The 21,200-nt window shown below is 41.7% G+C and overlaps 1 protein-coding gene across 2 annotated transcripts in view; it reads right to left on the bottom strand.

Moving 5' to 3' along the window:
* The window catches only part of plek2 (pleckstrin 2), a 35,446-nt gene extending 17,289 nt beyond the window's left edge, over positions 1-18,157 (bottom strand). The window contains exons 1-3 of one of the 2 annotated variants that reach the window (XM_059649229.1): positions 18,090-18,151; positions 12,720-12,808; positions 8,425-8,536 (exon numbers count right to left, since the gene is read on the bottom strand). The gene's annotated coding sequence lies outside the window, so the exon portion shown is untranslated. Of the gene's footprint in view, positions 1-8,424; positions 8,537-12,719; positions 12,809-18,089 lie in introns of both variants that reach the window. The other variant, XM_059649230.1, reaches the window with a different exon arrangement.
* Between the last annotated feature and the right edge of the window lie 3,043 nt (positions 18,158-21,200).

A 21,200-nucleotide genomic window follows, 5' to 3' on the forward strand; every position in this document is an offset into this window, starting at 1 on the left:
GCTGCCTTAATAGGCTGCTTGGTCATGCAGTACTGAATGAGCAGAAATTTCCTATTAGCAACACTGAAGCCATAGCCTTCAGTTTCTGCCACAAACTCCATTCATAGCTGCTGACTCCAACAATCCAACTGATGAATGTTGAACAGACCCAGGCCCTCCACCTCCTCCAAGACTTTCAAATCCCCAGCCCCCTGCACCTCATCTTCACTATGGACATCCGGTGTCCCCCACGCAGATGGCCCAAAAGCCCTCGGTCCTTCATCTGCCACAGGCCCAACCAGTCCACCTCCACCTACACTCCCATTCATTCAACGGAACTTGTCCTTTCCTTCAACAACTTGTCCTTTAGCTCCTCCCACTTCCTACAAACTAAAGAGGTGGCTATGGACATCCATTTGGGTCTGAATTATGCCTGCCTCTTGGCATGATATGTGCAACAGTCCCTCGTCTGCTGTTACACTGGCACTATCCCCCACCTCTTCTTCCGCTGCATTGATGACTGTATCAGCGCTGCCTCGTGCTCCCATGAGGACCTTGAACAGTTCACCTACTTTACTAACACATTTCACTCCAACCTCAAATTCACCTGGACCATCTCTGATACCTCTCTGTCCTACCTGTTCCTCTCTATCTCCATCTCTGCTGACCGTCTCAAAACTGATATCCATTTCAAGCTCACCGACTTTCACAGCTACATTGACTACACCTCCCCTCACCCACCCTCCTGCAAGAATGCGATGCCCTACTCCAAATTCCTCCACCTCCACTGCATCTGCTCCCATGATGGAGCATTTCAGTCCCAGACATCCTACATGTCCTCCTATTTCAAGCACCTTTACATTCTCCACTTCATGATGCCCTCAACCGCATCTCTTGCATTTCCTGCACTTCTTTCTTCAAACACCTACCACCCTGAACGAACATAAGGACAGAGGCCCCCTGCCCTCACATTCCACCCCTCCAACCCCTGCATCCAACACATCATCCTTTGCCACTTCCATCATCTGCAATCCGACTCCACCATCAATGAGATATTTCCTCCTCACTCCTATCTGCCTTTTATATGGACTGCTCACTCTGCGATTCCTTCGTCCGCTCTACTATCCTCACTAACCACACCACTCCTGGCAACTTTCCCTGAAATCGCAGGAGGTGCTAAACCTACCTCTATACCTCCCCTCTCACCTCCATCCAAGACCCCAGACAATCTTTCTAAATATGTCATGAATTCACCTGTACATCTTCCAACCTGGTCTATAGTACCCGTTGCTCCTGATGTGGTCTTCCACTACGTTGGTGAGAACAAGCCCAGACTTGGTGACCCTTTCGTGGAGCCCCTGCTCTCTGTACACTACAATTGACAACACTTTCTTATTGCTAACCTTTTTAACTACCCCTCCCAGTCCCTGGGTGACATGTCCATCCTGGGTCTCCTCCAGTGTCACAATGACACCACACGCTAACTGGAGGAACAACATCCCGCCTTGGGAGCTTCCACCAGTTTCAAAATCTCCCTACTCCGAACTCATCCCATGTCCAACCTTCCCTCTCATTCACAACTCCTTGACCTGACACTGCCTGTCCACCTTCTTTCTCTCCTGTCTGGCCCACTCTTCCCACTGACCAATGTCCACTACTCCCTACCTGCATCCACCAATCACCATCTTACATGCCTGCGCCCAGCCCTAGCCCTCCTCCCCCATTTACTTCTCAGCTCCCTTACTCCTCTCCAGTCCTGAAGAAAGGGCTAAACCCGAAACATCGATTTTCCAAATCCTCTGATGCTACCTGACCTGCTGTGTTCCTCCAGCTCCTGCATTCTTGGTGTCATATTTACCCTTGAAGTGGATTTCTGACCACATACATGTCCACACCATCACTATTTCATTTCCATCTCAATGATATTGTCCTACTCCACTGTCTCCCAGCTCATCTGCTGTTGAAACCTTCATGCATGCTTTCAGTATCTCTAGACTTGATGATTCCAATGCTTTTCTGGTCATTTTTTCAACTTCATTCCTGGAACTCATTCAAAGGTCTGCTTGTGACCTCTCACAACATAAGTTGCTATGTTGACCTCCCATGTTCGCTGACTTACATTGGCTCCCAGTCTGAGAGTGCATCAATATTAATGATTATCATTTACGTTTTCATTAAAACAAAAAGTCCCATCTCTCCAGCTTTAAAGCCTTCAAGATATCTGTACTCTAATTCTAACCTCTTGAACATCCCAAATTTAATCACAACACGACTGAAAACTAGGCTTTCAGCTGCCAAATCCCCATACTCTGTAATTTCCTCCCTCAATCTCTCCCAAAGAGATGCTAAAACCTATCTGTCCTGAAACCATCTGTCTTAATATCTCATGTATCAGGCTTTATTTTATATTGTTTTGAGAGTTACCTTGCGGTATTTTTATTACCTTGAAACATTATGCAAACCTTTGGGCCAGCACGGTGGCTCAGTGGTTAGCACTGCTGCCTCACAGAACCAGGATCCAGGTTCAATTCCAGCTGTGAGCAACAGTCTGTGTGGAATTTGCACGTTCTCCCTGTGACTGCGTGGGTTTCCTCTGGGTGCTCTGGTTTCTTTCTACAGCCTGAAGATGTGCAGGCTAGGCCATGCTAAATTGCCCGTAGTGTCCAACCTTCGCTCTCATTCCCGACTCCTTGACCTGACATTAGTCAGCCTGGTGATTAGTCATGGAAAGTGCAGTGTTACTAGGGTAGGGGCTGGGTCTGGGTCTGATGGTCTTTAGAGGGCCACTACAAGCTGAATGGCCTGCTTCCACACAGTAGGAATTCTGTAGACAAGTTGTTGTTAATTCTTTGTCTCTGTGCCTACTGGATCAGACTGCTTAAAACAGATAATGTTCATGGGTATCCTACAGTCACTCTCCAGAAACCTAGACCAGATAGATGTGAGGTTTCTAATATATGAAATGCACAGTTGTTCATTTACTTTTGTGGTGTTGTTTGAGGGATAACTATCAGTCAGGACACCAGAGGGATTCTGCAGCATTTCTTTAATAGTGCCATGGGATCACATGCGGAATGTAACATATACAGCAACTGTAGCATTCTGTGAAAAAGTACCCATTTTGAATTTTTTTAAACACTTCACATGAACAATACAATAAACGCGCATTTCTATAGCTGCTTTCACACTTCAGGAATGTCCCAGAGAGCTATAATACCAACAAAATACTTTCAAAATGGCGTCACTATTGTAATGAGAGGAAATGTGAAAGTCAAATTACACACAGTAAGCTTCCAGAAACAGTGATTTTTATTAAAGTTTAAATGCTGGCCCAGGCCTACCAACTATTCTTAATAAGAGCACTGTGGGGACTTTCCAGATCAGCTAAGGGACAGAAAGGATCACAGTTTAATGTTTCAATGAAAGGCGACCTCTTTGACAATGCAGGACTCCTGCAGTACTGCACTGAATGTATCAAACTGGATTTTAGGGTCACATCTATCTGTTACAAGTAAATGTCTAAAACAGTCCTGTGTGATTGTTTCTCTGATTATAGTGCTGATGCTTTATTGATGGTTCAAGGCTCCCTTTTCTGTATTTAATTCATGGTTGTCATGTGTACCTAAGTACAGTGAAAAGCTTTGTTTGCAAAAAGTCCAGGCAGACCATAGTAAGCAAGGACATACAGATCACAGGGTGCTTGGACGGAGTGAGGCATTCAGGTTATACTGCACAGCAGGTGCATGAACCCAGATCAATGTTAACAATTTCAACATTATTTGAAGTTGAAAGTCCATTCATCAGTCTAGTAACAGCAGGAAAGAAGCTGTTCTTGAACCTGTTGGCGCGTGTGTTCAGGGTTCTGTACTCTGCCTGATCCATCTGACATCAATCTGTTACTAATTATTTGTTAATTTGCTTAAATGAAGAAATGAAAGAAATATGATGACTGGCAACAAACTGGATTAGAAAACATTTATACCTCTCTGGGTGTGTTTTAAAACTTGCACAAAATGAACACACACTGTCCTCCTGGCCCTCCAGTCGACAAAATATTATCAAGAGAAACATGGCATCACAATTTGGTACAATTAGTTTTCACAGACACTCTTGCTCAAAACAGAACTGTGCTTATGATTCGTAAAGCACGCCCTGGCATTAACACGAACCATAGCTAATCATGTAATCCATCCCAGTTCAAGCAATCATCTCAGCATTACTGGAAATAACACATGACCATATTTGGAAATGTATGGTGAAAAGGGCCAAAGTTAAATGACAGCATTATCTTCTGGTGAGTCACAACAAGAAGACAACACGTTCTTTCTGATTGCGAAATTCAGACAGTCACGTGGTAGGATGCCTGTCTAATAACCCTTACTGCAGACAGGTAAAGGTAATTGCCCCTGGGTGTTTAAATTCCTGAGGGTTATTTGTTAAAGTGGGCGGATTGCGGTCAGTTGTGGAAAGACAAAATAACATATCAGTATGAGCTCATGAGTTCAGCAAAACCTGATTATGCTTTCAATGGAGAGGTTTCAGAGCTATTTATAAGAATCGACATTCCCTAACCACCTGCGCTGGACATGAAGTGAACATGAAAGAATAGAATGAGACAAAAAGCAAAATACCTGCGGTTGCTGGAAGTCTGGAATAAGAAAACAAAGTTGTGGAGCTTACTCAGCATTTTTGGAGAAAGGATGAGAGTTAACATTTCTGGTCACTGGACCAGTGCCATTAGACAGAATGACCTGAATGATAGGCAGGAAATGTGGCAGAATTGTCTGAGGAGTTTAGGTGGATTAGCTGTGTTATATTGCCCAAAGTGTCCTGGGATGTGCAGGCTAGTTGGAACAGGCATGGTAAGTGCAGGGTTACAGGGATAGGATAGGACAGGAAAGGATAGGAGGTGTGATGCTCTTTGGAAGGGTTGTTTTAGACGTTTACCTGTCAAAGATAGATGTGGCATCTGAGAGTGGACTTGATGGGCTGAATGGCCTGCTTCCATACTGTAGGAATTCTATGATTCTATAATTCTAAGTCAAGTGAGCTCTATCTTGACATCAGGGATAACCCACTGCATCTTCGTACTTTGGTCTGGGTGTTGTGTTGAGGTGGGATTCTCTCTGGGCAGCAGAGGGGGAATCATTGCTTGTTAAACACCTTAGTGCCTGCAGACTTCACCGCAGTAATATGCAGCTTTCTATTGAACCTCCTGTCGTGTGCAAACCAGACATCAAGAATTCTTGACATGGAAGTCAGAGCGGGTACCTTCGCAGCTATTTATAAGAATCAACATATTTCAGCTCGCAGCTTGCTCCGTCCATGAGGCCTTCATGTTGGACACCATCAACATCTCAGGGCATGCTCTAAGGGCACCCTCTACGTGCTTCTGAAATCCACTGGCATCTGACCTGTGCCAGCCTCTCATGACACATCTCTGACCCACTTAGTTCTGCACATCAATACTACACCTCAGGCACAATGACAACTCTCATTGTGATGCTGCAGCAATGACGCTGTGCTCAGGGGCACACTCCCAGCTCATTAACTGGACTACACTGCGTCTCTGGGCTGTTCACTTACCCTCTATATATTTTCTTCCCGGAATAACAGAGAGAGGCTGGTATTGAGGAAGACGGAAGTGGGTGACTCAATGATTACCTCTGGAGCAGGTGTCCGAAGCTAGTGAGTAGGTAGCATACAGGGTTAGTGGTGTTTGACGGGCTAGAATGGGTGACAGCAGGTAGGGAAAATGTTGCAGGCAGTAGTGAGAGTGGTCTTGATGGGACGTGGGTTCAGTAAGACGAACAGACATAGTGCAAGGTAGTAGAGAGATGACGATGGCACTTATGCTGGCAGACTGGACGAGTTAATTGACCTTTTCCTGTATTATTGAGCATTTGTCCAGGTAGCTGAAACTTAACTGACCCAGGTGGCGACCTCAAATCACCTCCAACATGTACATCAGAACCTCCTACGAAGTGCAGTGTCAATTTTCCCTTTTCTATCAGGTCTAGGGCAAATGGCAGGAACCACGCAGGGCAGCACCAGACTGACGGTGCTCACTCAGGCATTTTAAAGGGATGTTTGTCCATTCTAGTATACCCTGACAGTCACAAGTATGGTACGGGTAGTAGTAGAATGAGACTAGAATTGGATGAAAGGAGCACCAGAGAAGCAGGGTAGTTAGTTAATGAGACGAGTTTGGTAAGATGCAGTAAGAAAGCTCACTAGACCGTGTGGAGAGAAACTCCATAAAACATGATGAAACTGATACTTATCTAAAATAAAGTAACACTTAGCCCATTGTTAACTTCCTCAGAGATGCTGCCAAACCTGCTGAATATTTTTAAATTTGTTTTTAATACTGTTGACATATCCTTGCTTCTCACTACATCTGTGCAGAATCCTACCCATTCATGAATTAAAAGAACAAAAAAAAATAGCCTCACTGATGGTTTTCTTCCATTCCCCTCTCCTCTTCTTTCCCAAAGTAATCAATGCCTTGTTATGTGTGGTTCCATGAACATATATTGTCCTCCTTCACCTTCCACAACTATCTACTCTTCGTGTGAGCCTCAACAATGAACTGTGAAACGTCACAGCGTAGACTGAGTTTGCTTCGGAATGATGTTCACAGTACACTCACTGAAGGGCTTTGCTGGACAGAGGTCCTGGAGATCTGATTAGTTATGGCCAATCTGCAAATCAGAAGAATCTATTTAAAAGTTACACGCAGTTGTGCTTAGCAAGCCTCCATCATGTAATTTAATGAGGAAAGTTGATTTCCCTCTTAACTTAACACTTTAAAACAAAAATTATCGGTACTGGGGAAATGTTCTTAATTTGAGACAGGATAGCTCAACATTCCTACAGAAACCTGCTGCACCACAATTAGTCACAAATTAGTCTCAAGGACTAAAAATAAACTGAGACTAGGAATTTTCTCAAGCTATGATTTAACCCACTTACATTGAAGGTTGAACTTAATTATTTTGGATTTCCTATTCTTGCAAAATTTGATCAGCCTTCAATGACAAAGCAACCTTTCTGAATATAAATGTTCATACAGAGACGTCAGGTTGAATAGTCAGCTCCTGTGCTATAGACCTTGCGACCCTGCTTTATTATCATTGTAAATGGACAAAGTTATTGTCTTAGGCTGATTGATTCATTTTTTCACACTGCTTGCTTTCCAGCTGTTATTGCTTGGCTGAAGAGGAATAAATCATTTATTAATAATCTATCTGACTGGAATGAGCCCTTGGCAAACAATAAATATCGAAAGAACTGTGGACGTTGTAAATCAGGAGCAAAAACAAACTTGCTGGAAAAGCTCAGCAGCTTCTGTGAAGGAACAAACAGGGTTAATGTTTCGGGTCTGGTGACCCTTCGTCAGAAGCAAATTTCTCTCAATGCATGAACAAAGTGTTTTGTAATCCCTTCAATTCATTAGAGCACCCTTCCTGTGCAGGCACAAACATGTTGCAAAATTGACATGTGTAATATTGAATGCATATTCAACAAAAACAAGGGTGTCACTGTGTTTGTGCTTCCAGGAGGAGTAATAAACCAAATAAACCAGGCTGACAATTGTCAATATTTATATCTCACCAACATATGCTTGACAAATTCAGCTATCACAAGTTCACGACCAAATGGAAGTTAAAGCAATATAACGGACCTCGATAATCTTGGGTAAGTAAGTAACCAACAATATTTTGCCCCTCCCAATCACCATGGTGCATGCATGGAACACGAGGCGACATCCAGTTGTTTTTATTACTTAGTCAAGTCTCACACAAAGCACACCAGAGAAGATACAAACAAGGGTGAACTGAATTAGGCTCTGTCCCAGAGTGGAGGTTTAGGATGAAAGCAATGAGTCAAAGCTACTTTTATTCCATGCTATAGGTTTAGAGAAGATGTTATTAATGTTTTCAAAATAATAGTGGAATTACATTTTGTCCTGGTAATACAGAGCACTAGAGATGACAGAACTTGAGGGTCATGCAGGTAAATTCTGTAGAGCAAAAGAAACATTAGCTGTTCTGTCTTTTCTTTTACTATGACCTCTGGACCTGATTATTGAACCATCTAGTCCCTATGGACAGCAAATGGTCATTCTACAGGGACACAGAAAAGATGCAATGTTATTGAAAATACAGAGATTCATGGTCCACACACAATTACGTAGAACAAGCTTACAGATCAGAGGGGGAGGGGACGGCCTAGTGGTACTATCGCTGGACTGTTAATCCAGAGACCCAGATAATATTCTGGGGACCTGGGTTCAAATCCCACCGCAGCAGATGTTGGAATTTGAATTCAATAAATATCTGGAATTAAGAGTCTAACAATGACCATGAATCCATTGTCAATGGTGAGGGAAACCCATCTGGTTCACTCATGTCCTTTAGGTAAGAAAACCGCCATCCTTACCTGGTCTGGCCTATATGTGACTCCAGACCTACAGCAATGTGGTTGACTCTTAACTGCTCTGTAGGCAATTAGGGGTCAGCAATAAATGCTACCTGGCCAGCGATACCCTCATCTGTGAATGAATAAAGAATTAAAAAATCAGAGAGAAATTTCCATAAGGTTTTCCAAAACTAACCTTAGATACATTTACATCTCTGAGTGAACAGCATTTAAATCATGTACATGTTCTATTATGTTTGAATGGAAATGGAGAGGGATTTGGGTTTTATGAATCCAAATAATTGCCTGCCCTTCTTTTCTCATGGTTGAATGAAGAAATGGTCACATGGGTGAGGTATTGTAAAACCAATTACAAACATAAAGGTAGATAATGTATTTGAGATGTTCCAAGTTAATACGAATTCTACCTGAACTAACATCTTGCAATGGCCAACAACGGAGTTTGTTGAGAATGCCTTTCTGAATGTAACGTGTGGTGGGGTGACTACAGACAGGAATACACACAGAACCAAAAACCTTCTGCAACAAAGCTATGGCAATGGCCTCTAGAGGGGACCATGAAAGTTCTGGACCAAGAAATAGATTGTAATGGCAGCAGGAAACCTGGGAAAACTTTGCGGGAGGATGGCTAGGAAGCGCATGAAAAATTTCAGTTCGAAAGGCAAACTCCCTCTTAAATTAAATCATTAAATTAACGAGGAGGTCAGAGGTAGTAGCGCCTGGGGCACTTAATGTGTTGGGAGACTTCAATGCACCTCATCCGGAGTCACACCACTACTAACCAAGTTGGCCGAGTCATAAAAGACTTAGCTCCAGACAAGGTCTATAGCAAATAGGATTGAGACAACAAGTGGGAAAAATGTGCTCAACCTCAGCCTCACCAAACTGTTGCAGGTGCATCTTGCAATGATCGTATTTTTAAGAGCAGCAACCACACAGTCCTGGTAGAGACGCCATCCGTCGTGTTGTGTACCACTACCCACTAAGCCAAATGGATATATTTTAACAGATCTAATTACTTAAAAATTGGCTTTTATTCACTATTCAGTTGGAAGAAACAGTGAAGATAGCAGACGATGTGTAGGCCTTCATGGCGAGAGGATTCGAGCAGAGATGTCTTGCTGCAAATTGTACAAGGCGAATTTTGCTCTCCTTATCTGAGGCAGGGTGTTCTAGCTTTGGAGGGAGTACAATGAAGACTTAACAGATTGATTCTGATTGGGCGGCACGGTGGCTCAGTGGTTAGCATTGCAGCCTCACAGCATCAGGGACCCGGTTTCGATTCCAGCTTCGGGCGACTGTCTGTGTGGAGTTTGCACATTCTCCCTGTGTCTGCGTGGGTTTCCTCCAGGTGCTACGGTTTCCTCCCACAGTCCAAAGACGTGCAGGCTAGGTGGACTGGCCATGCTAAATTACCCGTAGTGTTGAGGGGTGTGTGGGTTATAGGGGGATGGGTCTGGGTGGGATGCTTCAAGGGGGGGTGTGGACTTGTTGGGAAAACGGGCCTGTTTCCACACTGTAGGGAATCTGATCTAATCTAAATTCTTGGGATTTCAGGACTGATGAATGAAGATAGATTGGATCAGTTAGGATTATATTTGTTGCAATTTAGAAGAATTAGGGTGGAGCATCTCATAGAGCCTATAAAAATCCAACAGGACTAGACAAGGTAAACACAGGAAGGATGTTCCTGATGACCCAGCAGTCTAGGATTAGGGGTTACAGTCTAAAGGATATAAAGTAGGCCATTTACAACTAAGATGAGGAGAAGTTTCTTCACCCAGAGAGTGGTGAACCTGTGGAACTCTCTCACAAAAAGCAATTGAAAAAAGTTGAACGGTTTCAAGAAGGGGATAGATTTAATCTTAAGGCTAAAGGGTATGGGGAAAGCACGAGAACAGGGAACTGAGTTGGATGATCAGCCATGATCATTTTGAGCAGGCTTGAAGGGCCTATTTCTATTTTACATGTTTCTGTTTCTGTCCATGAGGTGCTGTGGGCCATCAGCATCAATAGAGTTATATTCAAATAATGTCCAACCTCATGACTCAGATAATCCCCCAGTCTAGCATTATCATCAGCTAAGGAGATTAACCGTGGTTCAATGAGCCACAGGAGCAGAACCAGGCATACTAGCCTGTGGTGCTGGTGGCAATCCTGGGACAAATGTCTTAGAAATCCTGTCTTTCAGTCTCTTGCCTAGCTGCCTAAATCTCTTTTTCTGGATCTCATCCCTTTTCCTCTTTATGTTGTTGATGCCAATGTGGACAATGACCTCTGAATCTTCACCCTTTCTAAAAAACACATTCGCTCTTCCAAAAAAGGAAGTCCTACAGCTGATCTGCACAGTTGCTGTGCAGCTACAAAACTAACATCTATGCAACAATTTGGAAAATTGCCCACATGCACTTCTCTCAAGGGTCATAAATCTGTGCAATTCATTACCCCAGAGTGTGTTGGATGCTGGCTCATTGGAAGGGATAAAAGGTTTTTAAGGGTTATGGAGAACAGGATGGAAAGTGCAGCTGAGGCCGAGATGACATCAGCCATGATCATACCAAATGACGGTGCAGACTCAAGTGGTTGAATTGTCCATTTCTTCTCCTAGCTCTGTTGTTCTTGTGTATGACCTGTCCACAAAAAGCAGGACAACTTGCTCATCCCTAATTGCCCCTGAACCATTGCAATCCTTGAGGTGTAAGGACACCTACAGTACTGTTAGGGAGGCAGCTGTCTATAACGACACTTAAACATACTCATTTACCTGAATTTACATATGCAAATAACCAACTCTTTTAATCAACATATTCTATTTTATGGAATATTGGGTTGTACAACAGGAGACATAAAAGTCAATGTGTAATGATGAATTTAATAAGATCACAATTGGAAGACTGTGTATAGTTTTGTGGTCCAGAACATTGGAAGAATGCTGAGAAAACAGAAAAAGTAATAAAGTGGATTCAACAGGAAGTTGTCCCATATGAATATTACTATGAAGATATGAGGAATTGCGACAATGTTCATTAAGAATAGAGATCTATCAATGATTTCATCGAAGAGATTAAATTGATGAAAAACTTATTTCAATAATTGATGGAAAATATTTAGGGCAATTTGGTTTCACAAAAGATCGAGAGGCTACAGTGAGTGATCCAAGCAGAGGCTACACAAATATTTTTAAGAATATGCTGGATTGTCAGTTGATGAAAAAGCAAAATAAAGGCACGCAAGAGGAGTATGATAACTGCTTCTATAGAGATTATACATCAGCATGGATTTGCTGAAATGATGCCTTTTGGTCTTAATTGAAACTTCTACAGAATTGTCTATGTCTATTTCTATAAGCTGTAAGCCAAGCACATTCACCATGCACAATGTTATATGGGAAATTCATGTTACAAATCAACACAGGATTTTTTGAATCTATAATTATGGAGACAATATGTAAAACAGACTACACTCCAAAATTTTCTTATTTTTAGAAAGGAACCAAGGCTTATTCAACATCCTATACAACCACAACATGGCATCCCGACTCCTATATTCAATGGTGTGATAAATGATGCCAACCTAACAAATACTTTGTTAACCACCCTGTCTATATGTGACGCATCTTTCAAAGAAGTATGTACCTGAACCCTTATGTTTCTCTGTTCTACAACAATGCCCAGAGTGCTAACATTTGCTATACAAGTCCTGCTGTTGTTCGTCTTAGCAAAGTGCAACACCCTGCATTTATCCAAATTAAATTTCATCTACCACTCCTCAGCCCATTGGCCAAATTGATCAAGATTTATTTGTAATCTTAGATAATCTTCTACACTGTCCATTGTACCACCAGTTTTGGTGTCATCTGCAAACTTACAAACTATACCTCCTAAATTCTCATCCACATTGTTTATATAAATGACAAATGACAAACAGCAATGGACCCAGCACCAGTCCCTGTGACACAATGCTGATCACAAGCCTTCAGCATGAAAAAAACTGTCCATCAACATCATCTGCCTCCCAGCATCAAGCCAATTTTGTATCCAATTGGCAAGTTCTCCCTGAATCCTAAGTGATCTAATGTCACTAGCCAGTCTACCATGCAGTACATTGTCAAAGGCTCTACAAAAGTCCATGTAGATATTGTCAATCACTCTGCCTTCATCTATTCTTTTGGTCATGTCTCAATCAAGTTGTGAGACATAATTTCCCATGCACAAAGCCAAGCTGACTATCCCTAATCAGTCTGTGCCTCTGCAAATGCATGCAAATCCCATCTCTCAGGATCTCCAACAACTTACCCATCAAATGATGCTCAGGTTTGTGATGGAAATTGAGTTCACAGTCTTGACTGAACTGCTTCAGGCTGCAACTGATGTTGTTTTGCTCCCTTGAAAAGGGACAAAGACACTGCACAGTGAAATTCCTCAACATTAAAATCTAACATCACAAAATAAGCTCAGAGAGAGTCCATTCACAGAATTATTGCAAAAGTTTAGAATCTGACAGATAAACATCAGATTTCTATCATGAGAAAAATGCACTGAATCCAGTCATTAAAACAGCACTTAGTAATTATGGTTTATAATTGCCTGCCTGAAATACCATGACATTGATTAAAGTTATACTCATATGGTAGAAAAAAAGTGCCTACTTTTTGCACAATCCGCTGCGTTAAGAATGAAAACAAAAGTGCTGTGCCTTACTGGCATATTGATTCTAGTGCTCATTAGTAGTTGTGCAGGGTTTCAAGGCCAATCTTGGTTAACTTATAGAAAAGTTGAAAACTGACATTAAGATCAAGGTTCCCTTTGTGTCACACATTTGCCCCACCATGCTGATACCATTGAGTGTCAGAACTGTTTGATGAGAAGGTTCTGCAGAGAATGCTACATTCATTGGATAATTAGCAAAATTAAAATATCTTAAAGAAACAACTCAGAGCTTATATAAAAGAAAACTAAATTTTAGAAGGGAAGCAAGATTAGAATGACTACCAGGGAGCTATGAAGACACACAGTAAGTTAATAAATTATTTATCTACAATTAAGATGTAAAATAAATTTTCAGAATAAGGAGTTGGCAAATTACTGAAGAAAACGTTATGGAGACAATGGAATGAAAGAAATATTATTGAGTATTTTGCCCGTTTTCATAGAACAGAGTGACCAAATGAATGAAAAATTGTGGTCATCTTAACAATTACAGATCAAAAAATGAACACTGGAATGACATGGGTGGAACTCAAGCTAAAAAGAGTAATGGGCCATTTTGGCCTGATATGCTCAGACAGGAAATAGCAGAGTTCTGTCCACAATATTTCAAACATGCTTGAATATGGAAGGTATGCCACAAGAGATTTATCAATAAAAGGACCTCTGCTCGGAAGAGAAAGGGATAAATTGGGATAGCCATAATCTAGTCAGCATATTATAGCCAGCAGATAGGATTCTTGAATTCATAATTCAGAATAAAATCAATACTCATTTAAAGATGTCATCTTAAGTAATGACACAATAGATTTGTAATAGACGGTGGTGACAAATTTACAAATCATTTGAGGATACAGTGGAATGTGTTGCTAAAGGAAATGCCATTGGTGTCGTGTACAAAAGGCATTTGAAGATGGTTTGACAATCGCATTTGGCCACACAGTTTACAAACAATTATGGCAGAATGAATAAAGATTATTCATAGGACAGAAAAGTATGATTCTTTCTGGATATTTTATGATTACAAAGGATTTAAATGGCAGTAATCTCAGAGGTTGTTGTTGACCTTGTTTCTCACCTGGACTGAATTATAGTGCTCATGATATCAACATAAAAGAAGCAAATATGTTAACTATAGAACAATTAGTGTTCAGGACAAACAGTTTGAAAGATTGGTCAATATCAAATAAAGTTTAAACAGAAATCCAAGATGATACATTTTGGCAGGAATTAAGAAGAGGAGGTGCACATTAAGTTGCATAGAGGAATTATTGGTAAATGTAAAGAGAGATACAACTGATAGTGGCTTAAATCGGAGAGTCATCACAAATCGGGTGGGGAGAGAGACTGAGGAGAGTCCTTCATGGTAACCTCAGTTGGTGCAAGAATTGAACCCAAATTATTGGCAATGCTCTGCATCACAAACCACCCTTCAGCAACTGAGCTAGCCAGGGCATTTTGCCTCAGGAAATTGTGTCAAGACATTGGAAATATCATAGATGAGTTTTTTAAGAAAATTTTTTGTTCATGGGATACAGGCATCACTACCTCTATTAGTGTTTATTGTTCATCCTAACACCTCGTGGGGATGTTAAGCATCAAACAAATTGCTGAGAGTTTGGAGTCACATGGAGGCAAGAACAGCTGATTTCCTTCCTGAAAGGACATTAGTGGACCCGATAGGTTTTTAACAACAAATGACAGTAGGCTAGCTTTTAATTCCTGAAATTTCAACATTTACCAGGATGGGATTCAAACCCATGTCCGCAGAACACTAATCAGAAGTTTTGGCACACCACTCCATTGGACATCACTAGATGTCATTGTAAAAGGGGAGGCAAAGCTATGAAAAATAAAAGGCTTAAAATGATAGAGAAGTGAAAATGGATTGCCCTCTAATTACCAAATAAGTAATAATTGTTATCTTCCTTTCTGGAATGTGTCAAAATTGAGAGGGTTTGATGAGTTAAAAGACAAAATTATTTTTCCACTGGTCAATGAACCAGAAAGGAAAGGGCATAAAATTCATTACCACCAGCGCAGTTAGTTACTAAACAATGGAATGCTCAAGCAGAGAGTGAAGGAAGAAGAATTCACAACAAAAGTAATAGGGAATTTTTTTTAAAAAGTATGGAAAGGGCAGAAGAATGGGCCTCTTTCAGCAAAAGATTGTATGATTGGAGGATTCTATTTAATAATAATTCTCATCCTCAAATGTAATCAAGTCAGACCCTACTAGACACTCCCCTTCTCAGCCTAGGTAACATATTTCTAGCATCTACTTTGTTGACATCTGTAAGAGTTTGGCGAGTTTTGTTTAAATGATCTCTTTTTTTTGATCTGTAGAGAATATAGGCACACAGTCGTGTCAATCTCTGCTTGTGGAGGAAACAAACTGGGAGAAATGGTTAAAGATAGATTTAATAGAAGCAGTCTGAAGCATGAAGGGTAATGATTAGATAAACGAGGAGAAACTGTTTTTGGAGGCAGATGGTTTGGTAGCCAGGGGACACAATAACAGAAGAGCCACAAAGTGAGAGATTCATAGGTCAAGCAAAACAGTTGATTTTTTGTTCTTTTATATACATTGTGGAATGTCATTGGCAAGGTTGTCATTTGTTTTCCATTCCTAACTTCCTTTGAAGTAATTGGCTAATGAACCACATCTCTCCAGGCCTACAGTCACGTGTAATCTAGACCAGGTAAAGGAGACTTTCTTGCCCAAAGGACAAGTGAAGCAGATAGGTACTTCTTTTTATTCACTCAAGGGACACAGACACTGCTGGCTAGGCCAGTGTTTATTGCCTGTCCCTAGCTGCCCTTGAGAAGCTTGTGGTAAACTTCCTTCTTGTACTACTGAAATCCACATGCTGTAGGTTGCCACACAGTGCCCTTAGAGAGGGAATTCTAGGATTTTCACCAAGTGACAGTGAAACAACAGCAACATATCCCAAGTCAGGATTGTGAATGGCTTGGAGGGAAACTTGCAAGCGATGGTGCTCCCTTCTTGCTGCTGCCCTTGTCCTGCTAAGTGGAAGGTGCTAAGGACTTTAGGTGAATTTCTTCAGTGGATTTTGTCGGTGGTACACACTGCTGTGACTGAGCATTGGTGGTAGAGGAGGTGGATGCTTGTTGATGTACTGCCAATCAAGCAGACTGCTGTGTCCTGGATGGTATCAAGCTTCTTGAATGTTGTTGGGGCTGCACTCATCCAGAAAAATGGGGAGTACTCCATCACACTCCTCACTTGTGCCTTGTAAATGGTGGAGTCAGGAGTTCAGAAGAGTCAGGAGTTGAGTTAATCACTGCAGTACTCCTAACTTCTGACCTGCTCCTGTAGCCACTCCATTTATGTGATGAGTCCAGCTGAGTTTCCGGTCAATGTTAAACCCCCAGCATGCTGATAGTGGAGATAATAGATTCAGTGACAATAACACCATTGAATATCAAGGAGCAGTGGTTAGATTGTCACTTATCAGAGATGGTTATTGCCTGTCATCTGTATGGTGCAAATGTTACCTGCTACTTGTCAGACCGAGCTTGGAAATTTTCCAAATCATGTTGCATTTGAAAATAGACTGCGTATCTATCTGAGGAGTCACAAACAGTGTTGAATATTCTGCAATCAGTGAACATCCCCTCTTTTGACCTCACGATGGAGTGAGGGTCATTGATGAAGCAGCAGAAGAGGGTTGGGCCTAGGACACTACCTTGAACTTTTGCAAAGATGTCCAGGAGCTGACCTCCAGCAACCACTTCCTATTCGCCAGTTATGACTCCAATGAGCCAAGTTTGCCCTCTGATACCCGATTCCAATTTTACCAGGGCTCCTTTTTGCCTCATTTAGTTGAATGTGGCATTTGATGTCAGACACCGTCACTTATCTTATTTCTGGAATGCAGACTTTTTGTCCATATTCAGCCCAAGGCTGTAGTGAGGTCAGGAGCTGAACGGCCTGGCAGAACCCAAACTGGATACATTGAGTGTGTTATTGTTGTAAGATAGCATTGTTAATAACACGTTCCATCACTTAATTGATGAATGAGTAGACCAATGGGGAAGCGTTTGAAATGGGTTGGATTTGTCCTGCATTTTGCATACAGGATGTACCTGGGCAATTATCCACATTGTTAGGTAGATGCCAGAGTGGTAATTGTACAGGAAGAGCTTAGCTGGAGGAGCAGTAAGTTCTGGAGCTCAACTCTTCAGTACTATTGCCAGAATAATTGTCAGGGCCATAACTTTTGCAGTAAATAGGGCCTCGAATAGCTTGTTGATATGGGTCAGAGTCCGTCAAAATATATTCAGAAGATCATCTGCACCCTACCTTTTTCTTATTTTAAAGGCAAGTGCAAGGTTATTGTGTTCCAGATGCAATTCAATTGGTCAAACTACTCGTTAAGCAAAACACTATTTTTACACTACAGTTAGAATACAGACAACAGAAATAAAAGGATTGGTTTAACTACAACTCTGTTGAAATGCTTATCAAAGTAAATAGATATATTAACTTCTACTAATTAACTGCTCCAATATAGAAACACTGCTGTCCTGGCAACATTTTTTTTGACAAGGTGTGTACCTCAATTATGGCACTATGCTCCTGTTCATCGACCATGACGGTTTGCAGGTCACCCTCAGGCCTCTGCCTGTCTTTTACCGATACCTGATCACTGTCTGGGACATTGTCATCTTGCACTGAGCCTACCCTCCATCAGGAGTAGCGGCCATTGAGAGCCATTGCTCAGGAATCCGCACGTCTACAAGGAGGGGTGTGCACTGCAGGGAATGAAGTGCTTTATTTCTCCTTCCAACTCTACTTTGGTTTGACCCCTACCCTCCCCTTCACTTTTTCATTCGCATAGGCATTGCCCCTACAGGGCTCTGCTCATTACTGGTTCTTTGGTCCTATGGGTGTTTTCCCTGGGTGGTGGAATATGAATAAAGTTAATTACATACCTGGTGTTTTGCAATGTGTCTTGCACTCCCCCCCGCCACACACACACACACACACACACGCACGCACGCGCGCGCGCGCTGGGTAAAATAAGCAAAATGAAAAAAAAACAGCAGAAAGCAAAAAAAAGACATAACTGGGGGAGATTAGAATCTCAGTTGAGGACTGACTCTGGTTGGTCGAGCTAGTGTTCTGAATAAAATATGGGTACATCCCACCAACACACCCTTGGCAAAAGGCAAAATTCAGTAAAATAGATTGTCTCACAGGCAATTATCTAGTCCAGGAAAAACATCATGTGAAAGCTCAGATAGACAATGGCAGGGAGAAATGCACTGCAGCTTCCAAACCCAACAACCACTACTGAAAAACTAAAATTAGAAATTCAGGTTCTGTGGGGAGCTTGACACCACCCATTCAGACTTTAAAAACAAACAAAAGGCCTCCCAAGTTGTTTCTTTAGGGGCTTTGAAGACGACCAATCGTTACCTCTCATCTCAAACTTTCTTCATTAAAAAAGGTCAAAATACAGCTCTTAAAACTATAGGATTGTTACGTATCGAGTGAATCAAATTGGCTGAAGCCTGAAATGCATCATGCTGGTGAGGACTGGAGGCAGCTGAGGTGGATCACAGAGTTGGCACCTCTGGCTGAATGTTGCTGTGACTGCTTCGGTCTCATCTTTTGCTCTGATGCGTTGGGCTCTTCCATCACTGAGCATGGTGATATCTGTGGAGCTTTCTCCTCGAACATTAATGACTAGATCTGGCAGTACTGCAGAACTTGGGTCTGATCTGTTGGATGTAGAAATTGCTCAGCTTTATCACTTGTTACTTTTGTTGCTTGGCATGCTCAATCTGTTTAGTAGCTTCAACAGGTTGTCACCTCATTTTTATTTATGTCTGGTGCTGCTCCTGGCATGCCCTCCTACACTCTCCATTAAAATCAGGTTTAATCCCGTGGCTTGATGGTAATGGTGGAGTCAGGGTTGTACTGGTCCATGAGGTTGCAGATTATGCTGGTGTACAATTTTGCTGCTGTTGATGGCCCACAGTGCCTCATGGATGCCCAGTCTTGAACTGCTAAATCAAGGATTTTAGCATTTTATGACAATAGACAATGGTTACTTGGTTATGATAGTTTAGCTTAAAGACCAAATTTCATTGAGGTCAATTTTCACCTAATCATGATTCAAACTCATGTCCCTGAAGCATCAGCATGGAGATCTGAATTACTATTCCAGTGCAACAACCACTTCACCATCACCTCCATGCTCTGTTGGTCAATGAGGAATCGAAATGTAGAAAGGGTGCAATACTTTTGCTGAGTCTCAACATATGCATGAATCATGCAATCTCAATTTTTCAACAAATCCTTCCATCTGAATTGATGAATCTCACAACCCATGCATTTTAAAACAACAGTTCATATGACTGTGACAGCTGCAATTCAGTGGTACTATTCTTGTAGATGTACTGTTTAACTGTTGCAATACAATGTCATCATGGCATTACAATAAAGACTATTATTGCACAAAAATTGATCTTAATTTTTTTTAAGGCATGAGCATTTACAGTCCCCCATACAACTTTTGTATGCAGGTGCTGTCCTCTAGCCAAAGCTTTGCCCATCCCTGCTATAATAACAATAATTCTTAAACATAGTTCAAAACAAAGCCAACACATAAATAATGATGCATTAAGTTTGATGTTAGCTGCCACCATGTGTGATGAATGCCCCCAATTAGCAATTTTCAGCAGCCATTGTTAACACCAAATATATACAAGATCGACTAAAATTATTTCCAATTATTTTCACCCTGGCTCAGTTCAGAGAATCAGTACCAGCAAAGAAAACAATGAATGCAATTCCCATTGCTATAGATTGTGGAATCAGTGTGGCTGTTGGAATTTTATGTCCAGTTAATACTGTTTAACAAATGCACCACTGAAACTGTAGACATTTGGAAATGAATAGTGACGGTAAAATTTCATTTCATTAATGGGTGGCCTAGCAGTGGATTAGCCACCTGTATTTTGGACATGGAGAGATCAATGGAGGTATAATAGCCCCACCTGTCACAAGTTGGTCAATCAAGAGTGGGGGGGAAAAAATAGCAGGTTGGATCATTCTAATCATCCACTACTGTCAAGCCTCAAAATATAACATTGTTATGAACACCAGTTAATGACCATCCCAACCACAGAATGTAAGATTCTTCTGGTGCTATGGCAGTATCCCTAGCTTTAAGCCAGGAGGCCTGGTTTCAAGTCCCACCTGCTCCAGAGGTGAGAAACCAAATCACTGTAGACCCTGGAAATTCAATGGCGTTACCACTGATGAATCCCTCGATTAAATATTCTTGGGTTTACCATTGACCAGAACTGAACTAGACAGGTCACATAAATACTGCATGCACAAGATCAGGTGAGGGGCCACAAATGCTGCAAGCCTGCCCATCATACATAAAGGCACAATTCAAGTATGTGATGGAATACAGTCCATTTACCTGGTAGTTCCAACATTGAGGAAGCTCAGCACCACCTACAGCAAAGTAAGTAGCTTAATTAGCTCTCTTTACTACCATCACACAGTGGCATTGCGCATAAAATGCGTTGTAGTAACTCAAAGGCTTCTCAGAGCATCTTCCAAACTTAACTTATTTACCTAGAATGACAAGGGCTGTTGCTGGGTCAAAATCCTGAAATCTCTTTCTAACAGCACAATGGGTATCCCAGTGTTCCAAGGACTGCAGCAATTCAATGCAGCAGCTCATGGCCATCTTCTCCAGAATAATTAGGGATGAGCAGCAAATGCTAGTTTGGCTGGTGTTACCCATATCCCATAAACAAATAAGGAAGATATATTACAATGTGAGATAACAAGGTGTAGAGATGGATGAACACAGCAGACCAAGGAGCATTAGAGGAGCAGGAAAGCTGACATTTTGTGCCTAGACCCTTCCTCAGAAATGCATCTGGGCCCAAAACGTCAGCTTTCCTGCTCCTCTGATGCTGCTTGGCCTGCGTTCACCCAGCTCGACACCTTGTTATCTCAGATCCTCCAGCACCTGCAGCTCCTACTATCTCTATAACATTGTGAGATGTTATTGC

The sequence above is a fragment of the Stegostoma tigrinum genome, chromosome 10 (assembly GCF_030684315.1).
Source record: "Stegostoma tigrinum isolate sSteTig4 chromosome 10, sSteTig4.hap1, whole genome shotgun sequence".
Lineage (NCBI taxonomy): Eukaryota > Metazoa > Chordata > Chondrichthyes > Orectolobiformes > Stegostomatidae > Stegostoma > Stegostoma tigrinum.